The sequence below is a fragment of the Vigna unguiculata genome, chromosome 11 (genome assembly GCF_004118075.2).
Source record: "Vigna unguiculata cultivar IT97K-499-35 chromosome 11, ASM411807v1, whole genome shotgun sequence".
NCBI lineage: Eukaryota > Viridiplantae > Streptophyta > Magnoliopsida > Fabales > Fabaceae > Vigna > Vigna unguiculata.
Genome location: NC_040289.1, coordinates 5,629,416 through 5,640,829, shown reverse-complemented (window position 1 = coordinate 5,640,829; position 11,414 = coordinate 5,629,416). Strand labels below are relative to the sequence as shown.

Sequence of the window (11,414 nt, the reverse complement as noted above, 5' to 3'; positions counted from 1 at the left end):
TTGAGGTTTTCTCCTACTTGCTATCCCTGTATGATTCATATTATTTGTAACCTTGCTTGCAAAACTGATTAGGTTATGATACCATTTTTTGTTCAAGCCCTTTATTCTCAAAATTTGTGGTGACAATGTGGGTTTGGCCCAACGGACTTGTCCATAGGCTCGAAAAAAACGCAGAGCGGGATAGGATATTGAGCCTACAAGCCTGCAGCCTGTCTTGACTAGCCTGCATAAAAAAAAAAACTTACACTTGAGTATAATATATAGTTATTTTTCTTCTGAACTTCTGCATGAACATTCCAAATTCTTGTATGACTAGAAAAAAACAAATATTATGTATTTTTAAATGTGTTAAAATTTGAAGAATGTCGTGTATGTCAAAATACAAATGTGAATATGATAAACATTGAAAGCTTTATCATAAGATTTTTTTTTTAAATTTTGTGAACTTGTTAAATTTTCCTAATTTGCTAAACATTGAAAGCTTATTATAAGAATTTTTTTTGAAGAAAAAGGAAGGGATGGCTCGTGGTGTCGCACTTATGCAGAATGGGCCAGATTGTTCAGCCCTCTTTAAAAATGCGGGACGGGCTAGTCCGATCCGCATTTTGCAAACCAAGGGCGGACCGAGCTTAAACGGGTCAGACCGGCCTGCATTGTCACCCTACTCATACTTGGTCTCTTATTTGTTGAATAGTTTTCAAAAAAGTATCAAAAATCAAAGTTCGTTACCTCCAACCTTAAATGCACTAACTCACTTACAACTCTCTTAGAAATGGTAGAGGAAATTGAAACACATGAAAATTCTTATTTAAATTTATCTCTATTTTGTTCAAATCGTAAGATGTTTGGACATGATCTATATAATTGTAAATAGATACAATAGGATGTTAATGTTATTTTAGGTACGAAGAGTACGACAACATTATTGTCATATTAAAAATGTAGAGATGATTTTAGTAATCCATTTGCTTTCTTATTATATTTAATTATTTATTTGATTTTTATAATTGTAACAATCTTATCTTTTAGTGTCCCTACACCTAATTTTAACTGTACATTAACATAAATTAATCTTAATTTATTTGAATTTCAATTACTTATATTCTTTATTCATTATTTATTGAATATGTAGATATCCAAAGTTGTGCACCGTCGCATAATCAAGTGGTGGAAGCAAACAAATTAGGATTAAGTTTAAATGTAAAATTGTATTATGATTTCAGAATGACTTTTAATATTGTCTATTTTATTTTTAGATCTTTTAACTCTTCATCACATTGAAATTGTTCCACAATTAATGAAATTTCTTTATTGTCCAATTTTATTTATATACTAGCATTTATTCTTTTAGAATTTTATAATTTTTTTAATAATTTAATCGGTCAACACTAAGGAAAAAAATATATTGAATTATGAAATTATAAATATAGATGCATAATAATAATAAAGTATTATTGAATTATGAAATCATAAATATAAGTTGATAATAATAATAAAAAAATATTATTGAATTATGAAATTATAAATATAGTGGACAATAATAAATAATAAAATATATTATTAAAAAATATTTATAGTTTAGAATAGTGACATTTATAAATATCGTTATATAATGTGAATTATGACATTTTCAAGTGTCAATATTTTCATTTGATTTGTTTTCTAGTAAATAAATAACGTCATTTTTAACTGTCATAAATTACCTCTTGAAAACGCCACTTTATACAATGTATAAAATGACGTTTGAAACGACGTTTGATTTCAGAACGCCATATTATGTTTTGTGGAGGTAGGAATTACGACGTTTTAGAAAAATGCCACACTCGTAAATAATGACGTTTAAAAACATCGTAATATACAAAAATAAACACCATAACTTACACTTTTTTTTGTAGTGATATATATATATATATATATATATATATATATATATATATAGAGAGAGAGAGAGAGAGATATATGAGGGTATTTTGGTATCTTAGAGTTTAGTGAGTAAAGTATCCACGACATGATACTATGATACCCGTACCTGCACCTATGGATGTTAACGGGGCGGGTAGGGTAAGGGTAGTAGCTCTCTCGTACCCTACCCGTTGAATAAATATCTGTCCCGTATCCGTACCCATATTCGTCGGGTATCCGTTATGCGTGTACCTGCATAATTTTTTAATATCCACGGGTATCCGTGGATATTTACAAAAAAATAAAAATAAATATTTAACAACATATTTTAATCGTAAATTCAAATAAAATACAATACATAACATATATAAATTTTAAACAAAGTTCAAATAACCTATTTAATTAGTGTTTAATGACAGTTTACAAAGAAATAATTTTTTAAAAACTAAATGATAAAAAAATAACTCATTCAAAATCAATATGTTAATATTTTAATTATGTTTTTTTTTAATTTAAATTAAAGTATAGCGAGTATGGGCATCCACGGGTACGGATACTATGATACTTGTACTCGCTCCGTTAACATGGGATATTAAAAATACCCGTATCCGTTACCCGCGGGTGTCCATTTACAATATTCATTTTCTACCATTTGCGAGTTTTATCTGCGGATACGCGCTGGTACAAATTTTTTTGACATCCCTACCCGCACCATTGACATGTGACTATAAAAAAAAATACTCGTATCTATTATCCGCAGGTATTCTTTTATATTATTCATTTTTTATTAGTTGCAGGTTTTATTTGCGAATACTCATAAATACAATTTTTTTGATATCCTTAGTCATAGTCTGGACCATTGGTAGTTAATAATGATAATATTTGTGTTGTGAACAAATCTTATTTTGTTAAGAATGTAGATGTTTTAACTTATGGTGTACTAGTGGAGTCTAATTCTTTGGCTGATTTGCCTTCTTTAAAGGATATTACTCCCATTATCAATAGTTTGTTGTGTTTACAATATCTAGATTCAGCTCATAGTAGTTCTATAATGTAGTTACTAACTTTTGATGTTAGGAAACTTGTTTTGAAGAGGAATTGAATTTAGCTTTTAAATAGGCTAATATGCTTGATGAGAGAAAAGATTCTAATTTTCAAGAGAATGATGAACTATTTCAAACTACAAAGAAATAGTTTCGGGCTAACACTGAAACTAAACTTAAAAAGTAGTGTAAAGTTATCGCTACAAGGAGTGTTACGATGTTAGTAGGGAGACAAAAGATGACAGAAAATGAGAAGGATCCGGATAATGGAGAGCAAAGTGCACATGATGAAAATATTGAGAGGGAAGATAAAAACAGAGATAAGGAAGAGATAAGAAAAGGAAACGAAGTTGTGAAGCCTCATCTTTATCCCGAGACCCATTCTAAAAAAGAGAAGGAGAAGTAATTTATATAGTTTATGGATATTTTCAACAAATTTGAGATTAGCATTCCCTTCTTTGAGGCATTTTAGCAAATGCCTTCATATGCTAAGTTTATGAAGGAGTTGCTCACCAAGAAAATGAAGTACATTGAAGAAGAGACTACTGAAGTCCAAGGGAATTTGTACGCGATCAAATTAATACTTCCAAACTATAGCAACTTTAGTATTGTTAAGATAGTAGTTAACAAAATAGAAAGGGTAAAGTCAACCCTTAGTCGTCTCCCAACGAACACGGAATTGATTATTGACAAATTAGTTCTTATAATAAGAGTAATAAGACAAATAAAATTGGTGAAATATAAAAAGATATAAAAACATTTATAAAGAAAATAGATTGATTCTACTACTTTCAAGATAGATTCTTCACTGGTTATCTAAGGATTATCATTCAATTAAGTATTGTCTTAGATTTTCAAATTAATCAATGTAAATTCTTAATTAATTTTTTGGTGTTCTCACTTTTAACCAAAGTACATTATAAATTAAAAGCAAGAACTTTGTAGATTAATCATAGTAAATTTTAAGAAAGTACATTATCAATTAAATATAACTATTCCTAATCATGTCTATTTTTTACCTCTAACATCAAGCAAAAAACTAATTAACCAAAATACATTCTTGATTAATTCTTGTTAAAGTTTTCACCTTTGATCAAAGTACATTCTTAATTATTGGCAAAAACACATTCAATCACATGAAAGTTTCTAAATTTAATTAAAGTGCATTCTCAATTAAAATTAAAAAGCCTTGGACTCATGATCAACATGCATATAGATTAAAACATCTCACAAATTAGCTACGATGTGAGTCAAAGATAAAAGACATAGATGAATGAAAACCAAAACAAAAATCGTAAGAACAATTTTAATCTAACCTCAAAATCCATTATGAAATTATAGTGGGACCAACCATTGAAGCTTAGCCCTTAATGGAATCAAAATAACATAAATAGAAGAAGAGTGGAGAGAAAAGGAAATTAGGACTCCCCTTGAAGGGTTCCTAAACTCCGATGTTCCAAACTTGTTTTTTCTTTACCCCTTGGTCTCTTTATATATAACTTGATTGGGCTTAGATATGACTTTTCTATTGTTGAAATCTCTTAAATATCTTTAAAATAATCATAAGTATGATTTATCTTTATAGTGATTTTGAATATCTAAAAATATTTGGAGATCACTTGCCCTATTGAGCATGGTCCACCCAACTCAGCAACCTTCTCAAGGCTAGGATCAACTTCAACATACACTCTTTTCTGCATTTAAGACGAAAGGAACAAATTAGAATGCACAAATTGAAGCTAGGCTACAACTAAAACCACCTAAATGAGCTAAACATGTGAAAATTAGATTTAGGAGTTCCATGCATCTTTTGACCACTTTAATCCCTTTCAAGGTCAACACAAACATGATTAAATGTTCTAAAACTTTGCCCACAAGTGCGATGTCATTTGGAATTGAAAATAAAATAGTCAACTCTGGTAAACTCTTCCATCAAAAAGTCATATATGCCATTTTACACTCAATTTTGGTTGATTCAGATTCTCCCATGGCTTTCTCTGAACATTTGAATTCTATCCTTAACCCTTTTTATCTGCATTAAACTCAAAAATCTCAAAATGGATGTTAGTCACACTAAACTCTTCCCAAAAAGCTCATAAAACTAGACAACAACTATACCAATTCTACTTCTAAGCCTATGTTCCTAACTAAGACTAACTAATAACCTATTTATGGACTATCAAATCTACTAAACTAGACCATACTAATCAGAACCTCTAAGGATTACACTAAAAATGCATTAAAAATACCTAATTAAGCTACTTTTGTAAAACTAACCTAAAGACCTAACTAAACTAATTGTAAGTTAATAACTCCTAACTAACACCTTAAACTTACCTAAAACAATGCAATTAGCTAATAAAAACTCTAGAGATAAGAGACTTATCAAACACCCAAGAGTTTGGTTCTAGTAATATACTTATTCTCTTGGTCATTCTAGACATCTTATCTTAATGCAAATTGTATGCTAACATGGCTAATGAATTAATGATTTAACATTTAGATTTAGAAGTTGCTTATATGGAATTAGGGCTACTATGCTTATTATGCGAATGTTTGAGTAAGATAGAGATATATTATGTTGAAAGGAGAACGAGACTTGCAACAAACAAAACTGGGTCTTGCTACATTCATATTTTGCAATACACTATTTTTACAATAATCAACACCATCAACCATAACAAGATCCCTCCCTCAACTTCACGACCAACAAAACTTCTAGTAGTTCCAGTTCCTCCCGAAAGAACTCCAATATCATCTCAATTTATTTGTTCCCAATTAATAGAAAGAAAGAGATAGAGACAGAGAAAGACACATATCGATAACAAGTAAACACATTAGAAGTTCTCTTACCAAGTGTGAAGGACAATTGGAGCTCTAGCTGCTCTCTTAGATTTGGAACAATCCAACCTAGGATTTCAAGAATAGAGATTTTCAACCTAAAAAAAACAAATGAGGGTCAATATAACAACAAATACAATACAACGTTAAAGAAAACTCACTCCAAGCTTCAATTTCTCACTCTAAGGTGCAAATTTGAGAGAACAGGAGAGAGTACGATGCCAACGTGAGCGAGAGAGATCAAGATGCCAATGTGAGTAGTGAAGATGACCACCAAAAATGATCAAGGAAGATGAGTTTTTCAATCCCAACTGGAGCGAATGAAGTTGAGAAACCAAAAAAACTTTTTAAAATTATAATATTTTACTAACTTTTTTATTTAAAATCTGTATTAAATTCTGGATAAAAGGCATGTCTTCATTTACGTACGGATTTTACAGAGAGAAAATCTAATATGTTGTTATATATAGATAAAATACATATTTATACGTAGATAATTTTTATTTTTTAATAAAAAATAATTACTTAGCGTGTGAATCACATTGAATTTTTTTTTCTAAAATTGTACGAATCATATTGGGTAAAAAAATATTAAGTTATTTATCTATTTTTGAATTGCTACTATTCTTATTATTATTTAAATAATATTTTTTTTAAAAAAAGTAATGATTATTTTAGTAAATTAATAAAATGTAACTACACATATATTAAAATTAGAAAATAAATTATGAAAGAAAATAGATGGAATTTTTTATTATTTAAAAAGAATATTATTTAGTTGAATTGCATACTTTAAAAAATATAATTCCTTTAATTTAAAATATTTCATTATCTTAATTATTTTTTCTTTTATTTTCAGCCTTAAAGCAATGAAAACACGTCAAAAAAATAAAATTTTAGAGGGATTAAAATAAAGTCTATATGACTTTAAAAATATCTAGATATTGCTAACCTTTTGTGTCAGTGGAGAAAAAAAAAACCTTTAGTGGAAGAAAAGGAAAGAAAAGTATAGAGTCGGTTATCTTTAATATAGAAAAAGTAAATTGATTTGTCACTGTTACATTAATGGTATGTTTAAAAGTAAATCTTTTATAAACACTTCCAAAATTAAGAAAAGAGAAAGTTAGTTTCTTTATACAAGTTAAAATTATTTTGCAAAAATATTTAAACATTAACATGTACAAAAATTAATAATTTTTTTTAAATTAATATATTTTTAAAAATACATAAGACTATTTTTAATTCATAAAAGATTTTTTTTTCTTAATTTAATACAAAGAGCTGCACATTATGAATGGCCAACAAGTGTCCTGGGACCATTTGTCTCATCTCATTTTCCTTTTGAGTCATCAACTCTGTTGTCTTTACATTATTGAAATTTCAAAGATATGGGATATCATTTTAGCAAGGACAAGTTTAACACTTTTTTTTCACAATAGGAAAATTGAGTTCATATTTATTGGACAGTTCCATTCCAATTTTAAAACATCAGTATACTATCATTATAAATAACTTTAAATTCAAAAAGACTTATTGCCTCGTATAACTAATATACCATCATGTTTCTTCTTCAAACTTCTCACAGATAACAAATATATAACCACAAAAGCCACCCCAACTAGTCCTCCTATAGCAGCCGTTTTCCCTGAATTTTGCCCTACATCACCAACCATATCACTATAGCAAATCAAAAAATTATCATACTAGCTCTATATCAACCTTAGAACAACTAATCCAACACATGTTTAGGTAAGTGTTTACAAAATTGATCACAAATAAAACAGAAGTAATACTGAAAATTTTATTCACAAACAGAAGTGTTTGCCATGGAATTCCACATGATAAAAGGAAAAAAAAAATTAATAGGTCTTACTATAACATGGGTTTAAGGAAGCAAAGAATAATCTATATTCATTGGCTTTATTATACATTCACTTGTGCTTACACGAAATGTAATTGGTTGCCGAGAAGTATTGAGAAAACCAACATTGTTAGTGAACGAGTTCCTATTGTTCCTAACTGTGTGCTGCCCACACCAGCTGTATAGTATTTAATATCAGTATTTCCTTCATTAGCCACGAGTAGAGGTTTCAATTTGGCTAATGGCTCAATAAACCCCCTTTTAGGGAGTCCAAACGAGGGGTAAAAAAAACTCAGTCTCCAAAGCCCTCCCTCAAGTGGATTGAGGCTAGGGTTAAGGTGGGTTTGACCGACCTAAACATAATATTTCCAGCCTAAGTTAAAGATAAAGTTGAGTCATCTCGAACCGGTTCAAACTGAAGATTAAGACTGATCGAGCAACTCAAGTTGAAGGTAGAGACATGTCAATTCGAACCAACAGTCCATATAGGTCAGCTCTGCCCTATCGAAAGGTTGAGACGGTCCTGTCCGAGCCGACGACCTAGAAAGGCTAGCACGAGCCAAGGACCTAGACGAACCAACTCGAGCTAACGACCGAGACGGGCTGACTCTGATCGACGATTGAGATTGGACAGCCCGAGCACACAGTCGACCTGAGCCGATGGTTGAGACGAGCCAAATTGTGCCAACGATTAAGACAAGTCGGATGGGGCCTGCAATTGAGACGAGCCAGGATGGTGTACAAGGGAGATGACTGGTGTACAAGGCTAGACCCATGTTTGCCAAAGTTGAGTTGAGGTTATAGAAGGTCAAGTTGAGCTTGATCCATGTAGGATCGAGTGAAGTTGTGCACACCTCAAGTTAAACGTACCATGTCGAGTTGAGCACAACCCACTCAAGTCCAATCAAGTCAAGTCAAGTTAGACTGATGTTAAACGCAATCGAACTAGCTTCAATTAGGCTAAGTGGAATCAAGCCCATGTTGAGTCCATGTTGGATCGAGTCAAGTTAAGCTTACATTAAGTCCATGTCATGCCAAGTTAAGTCGGGTCCAACCTGTTGCACCAAATCCAATAAGTTCTTTTGTGGTCACCATTTGTAAATGCCACAAGCTACTTGATAGCAAATATCAACAGTAAAAAGTTGGCTAGCTCCAACCTTGACTTGAGTCACAATTTTCTCAAAAATTTAATGTTGTAGAGGAAATTTATCCATAAAAGTTTTTATTCAAAGACCTCTGTACAAATAGTTGTGTACATATAGTTTTGGCTTCCAAGTATACACAAGAACCACAATTGCTAACTTTCTAAAAACCAATAACATAATTATTTCTATTTTTAATTCTGTTGACTTCCAGCTATGCAAGTAAGTTTGAAAAAAATACGTAAATAATAAGTCTTTCCATAATTAGAACAGTTTCCTAATTAACAATAACCATTTAGATGTGTATCTCTTATAATAACATCAAATTAAATTGTGCGTGCAGACCATTCCTCGAATGGGTTGTTTCTAATTGCCGATGATGAGCGGTTTTGTTTTTAACACTTTTGATGGTGGGTACCAAAGTGTCACTTGGACATCGATATAGATAGCATAATACAACATTTATAATCTCCAATGTATGAGTCAAGATGACGCACAAGAAACTTATGCAATACAAAAAATAAACACCGTATCTATATTTATTAATGTTATGTTGCGAACGGTGGAACAAATTAGAAGTCCGTTTTTTAAATTCGATACTTTACGGAAATGTGATGTAAAACTATTCCACGTTTCTACCACTGCTCCAAGGTGCAATATCCTTATTTTGTTGGGTAAACTTAAATGCGTGTAGTTGGAAGTTGCTATATTAATTGTCTAGAAGATTGCAAAAGGTTGAGAGTGGGTCTAGCATTGATTAAGCATGCAATAGAGTTCATTAATTGTGAGTTAGATAATGATTATATTTAATGAATGTAGTTGAAGGGTCATCTCCAGAGGCCTATAAAAGGACCATGTAGTGTTTCATTGCAAAACACAACAAATCTGAATATTAGAGAGTGTTTATCCAGAGAGACTTGTTTGTCAACAAATTGGCATCAGAGCTTGAGTGTTTGAGTGAGTTAGCAAGTTTGATCGACATGGCCAGCTTAGCTAACAACATGCCCTTGCTGAAGTTATCAAAAGGCATCAGTTATGATAACTGGAGCATGCAGATGAAGGTTCTCCTTGATTCCTAAGAAGTATGGGAGGTGGTCGAAAATGGACACCAAGAACGAGAGGACGTTGGTTAAATGACGATAGCCTAGCTTGCTACGTTAAAAGTAACACGGGTAAAGGACAAAACAACTTTGTACGTGTTGTACCGAGCTGTTGATGAGTTCGTCTTTGAGAAGATATCAAATGCGATGTCTTCAAAAGAAGCGTGGGATATCTTGGAGAAGGCATACAAAGGGGATAACCGTGTGATGCAAGTCCGACTTCAAACTCTTAGAGGCGAGCTTGAAAGGATGAGGATGAAGGAAGTTAAAGGGGTTGCCAAGTACGTTTCCTAAGTTGAGACCGTAGTGAATCAGCTCGGTAGAAATGGAGAGACGCTACCCGCTTGCCGAGTGGTGGAGAAAATTTTAAGGTCGTTAACCGATGACTTCGAGAATATAGTTTGCGCAATAGAGGAATCCAAGGACTTGATAGTGCTCTCGGTGGAAGAGCTTGCTGGGTCGCTTGAAGCACATGAGCAGGAGAACGAAGAAGAAGGAGGAGTCCCTTGATCTAGCACTCCAAGCAAAGGCAACCATTAGGGAGAGGAAGGTTACTTATACTCTAAACACTTGTGGCCGAGGCGGTAAAGGTAGAGGAGGATACAAAAGAGGTCAAGAACAGGTCGGCCAACAAAACGCCAAGGTGGAGGTCGTGGTGGTAGAGGCCGAGGAGGTTAGTCGAGCAACTTAGGAGTTGAGTGCTTAAAATGTGGGAAGTACAGTCATTTAACCAAAGACTACTACTCATGAGTTAAATGTTACAATTGTGGAAAGGTTGGACATTTTAGTGGACTGGCCGAGTTGGTGAAAAAGGAGATGGTGTGAGAACTCCTTACTGTGGAGTTTGAAAAGAAATTTTGTGAAAAGTGCATGCTCGAGAAGCTTCCGAGGACTGCCGAGTACCGGGCAAAGGAACAACTCAGATTAATTCACACAGACATTTGTAGACCAATTACCCCTGAATCTTTTAGTGGAAAAAAGTATTTCATTTCTTTCATAAATGATTTTTCAAGAAATAACATTGTTGTATTTTTTTTTGTTGGGTAAACTTAAATGCGTGTAGTTGGAAGTTGCTATATTAATTGTCTAGGAGATTGCAAAAGGTTAAGAGTGGGTCTAGCATTGATTAAGCATGCAATAGAGTTCATTAATTGTGGGTTAGGTATGATTATATTTAATGAATGTAGTTGAAGGGTCATGTCCATATATAGGCCTATAAAAGAACCATGTAGTGCTTCACTGCAAAACACAACAAATCTGAATATTATAGAGTGTTTAAAAATATCTAGATATTGCTAACCTTTTGTGTCAACATATTTGTGGTGCATAAAACCAAGGGTTCTCATCACTATAAATCAATACATGAAAAATTTAGACAATATTTTGATTTCTTGAGAGTGTTGATGTTTATGCAACACTATTGAGCTTTGAAATTAAAGCCAAACAGATATTATGTTTTTATTTTTATTTTTTATTGTTATTTTATTATTATGTTTTTGAATATTTCAAGCCTTATTTAATAAAT

At 32.1% G+C, this 11,414-nt stretch overlaps 1 long non-coding RNA gene across 1 annotated transcript; it reads right to left on the bottom strand.

Moving 5' to 3' along the window:
• Window positions 1–4,493: 4,493 nt before the first annotated feature.
• LOC114170674 lies at window positions 4,494–6,112 on the bottom strand. The gene is made up of 3 exons (XR_003601119.1): window positions 5,968–6,112; window positions 5,799–5,884; window positions 4,494–4,639 (listed from the first exon to the last, which is right to left on the bottom strand). It is a non-coding gene; the product is annotated as an uncharacterized LOC114170674 (long non-coding RNA).
• Window positions 6,113–11,414: the final 5,302 nt, after the last annotated feature.